We start from the raw sequence: 2,500 nt of genomic DNA on the forward strand, positions 1-2,500 counted from the left end.
AGTATCAGATTAATCCCGAACCACTGCGATTGTGAGGACTGTAATTAAACTTCGGTAAATGTTAAGTTTCATCCAGCCTCCGACTTTCGAAACCACTTTTTTTGGAGTGTAATCTCCCCTCGTAGTTTAACGCTGTTATGCTGTTGCTTTCCGTCGCATTTGACTCGTTGATGAGTAGCGGAACTTGTATTCCCCGACGGCAAAGTTGATCAAATGTGTAAGATTCGGCTTCGCACTGTATTAAGGGGGGGTAATTAGCATGATTTACACACAGAAAAACAAGAAAAACACTAAATTAACTTAAAATCGGGTTTGTTGAAACTCTACGGGGACAGTGGCCATGTTTCACCTATGCAATTACGGTATACAATTCGGCGGTTAAATCCAGGATTATTTTTTGCCTGATTGACGGACAATACAAATGAATCAAACCATGTTTGGGCACAATCAACTTTTCAATATGAAAATGCGTTTCGAAAGTTTCCAGATGACCGTTTCAAATTCATACACAAGCTTCATTAATAGTTCCTCAAATAACAACGGTATTTTGATTGACTGCGATAATAAATACAAAGCAAAGAAACAAAAAAAAGCGCTACTGACAGTTACGTGTCGCGCACGGAGACCGTGCCGCAACGGCACACGCAGTCTCCGTGAATTTTATTCTCAAACAAAAAACTTACACATTTTTGTAACAGACCTTGCAAACTTTAGTGATGATTGTCGTCAAATATGGTAACCGTTCAATACTTATACTTGTCTTAAAATGTAAGATGGAACTTATTGACCTTTGCCTGAGCCGAAAATACTTCGGAGGCCGTGGCGAGGCTTCAGGCCGCGCAGCCAAGCCTTATTGCTCGTCCCGCGGAATTATGAAAGCTTTAGCCTGATTTCGTCGCGCGCGGCCACGACACCCACTGCGGTCGGTTGCAATAGCCAAATCGGAAATAATTTGTATTAATAATGCATGTATTATTATCCTATTAAAAGTATGCATTTTTATTACATTAATTGGCTTATTACTTGAAATGTACTTCGTGCAATAACTATGTAGATTTCGCCGGTTCTCGTTAAACGTTACTTAAATTTTACTAACCTTATATCGTCCCGTCTCCGTTATTAAGTTTTACAATAACACGTCCTCGGCGTAGCAATATTTCCAGTTATACGTGTATTTCGCAATTTGTAAACATTTCTGCCGGCTACTATATTTTTTTTTCACACGTACACTTCCTTGACCACCGGACAGATACACACTAAAGGTTTTCCATGGGCGAGGGCAGGGCTTTCCGAAAAAACTGTTTTTGATTGGTCAGAAAACTGTGACGTCATTGCCTGAAGTTTTCATTGGCTAGAATTTCTCAGTCTGTAATCGCCAAGTTGTCAGTAATTGGTCGTTATACATGGTGTCCTTGTCTTACTGTTTCACACATTAATAATTTATTATCGGTATTTCAGAAGAAATATGTCTTTACGTGCGCGAAAAAAGGTATTTGCTTTGTATTAGGTTTTATTTTACCATATGCATACAAGCAATCAGGTAAGTGTGAGCTCTTACCCGATTTTAATCGCTCTCTGAAGAACTACCATCCAGAGGAACTGTGTGGGGGGGGGGGGGGGGGCAGGTGACGGAAGAATTCTTTCTTTCCCGCCTTGCGGCGTGTATAATTCTGCCGCTTGTGAAAAACATGAATTAATCAATTCTTTTTCAACACCATGTAACCATGGTGTTGTAGGTTACGGTAGGCAGCCCATCCATCACCGTATATCACACTGTCTGGTTTTATATATTTCTTAATAAGGGGTATGAGCGTGTCTGCACTGCGGTCAGTGTCAACCAATGGCACAATTAATTTCCTTTTACTCACACGCTCAATACCCCCAAAGACCCACACCTGGCTCTTCTTCTTTATGATTTGCGAAGTTCTAGCTTCGCCCGGGACCTGGCTCAACTGTCTGCCCCTCTTATACTTACGGCGCACGAGCAGCGTCTCGTCTATCTCAAGTATTACACCGGCACCTCCTATTGAATTTTGATTTTGTAACCAATATTCGGTTACTTCAGAACAAAAACTCCTCCAATCTACGCTAGTTGGCTTAGAAACGTGCCTTTGTAATCGCTGGTCGATAAAACGCAACTTTTACGCCGTTTTGTCTTTGCTATTTTTTCTATCTGCCACAATACCATATATGTCGATCTTCACGATATTTGCAAGGTAAATCGCAATGCGGGCAACTTACCGCTCTTGGCAAAACACCGTGTGCTCTCAGGAACTCTACAGCGTTATCATTTTTTTTCTTCAAAATAATCAGATATAACTCTATAGTAATGCGGGTCACAACCTACGCACCTGAGATCCATTTTGAGCAAAGATTTGGTATATTTGCTTTCCTTGCCTTGTGATTGGTTTATAGCATTTCCTGTAATGCTTTTGGCTTTCGTGACAAATGTCACGCGGATGTGGTATTGAATAAAAGTTTCAAAAGGTTTCGTGCGCTG

General features: G+C 40.9%; 1 protein-coding gene across 4 annotated transcripts in view; it reads right to left on the bottom strand.

Annotated features, from left to right (window-relative positions):
• The window catches only part of LOC125025112 (probable cytochrome P450 49a1), an 18,456-nt gene that overhangs the window by 13,516 nt on the left and 2,440 nt on the right, over positions 1 to 2,500 (bottom strand). The window contains exon 1 of one of the 4 annotated variants that reach the window (XM_047613038.1): positions 1 to 43. This exon is cut by the window's left edge and continues 100 nt beyond it. The exons of 2 other annotated variants lie outside the window; for them this stretch is intronic. The gene's annotated coding sequence lies outside the window, so the exon portion shown is untranslated. Of the gene's footprint in view, positions 44 to 2,500 lie in introns of those variants that run through there. One more of the 4 variants, XM_047613073.1, reaches the window with a different exon arrangement.

This window comes from Penaeus chinensis, chromosome 1 (genome assembly GCF_019202785.1).
Source record: "Penaeus chinensis breed Huanghai No. 1 chromosome 1, ASM1920278v2, whole genome shotgun sequence".
In the NCBI taxonomy this organism is placed as follows: domain Eukaryota; kingdom Metazoa; phylum Arthropoda; class Malacostraca; order Decapoda; family Penaeidae; genus Penaeus; species Penaeus chinensis.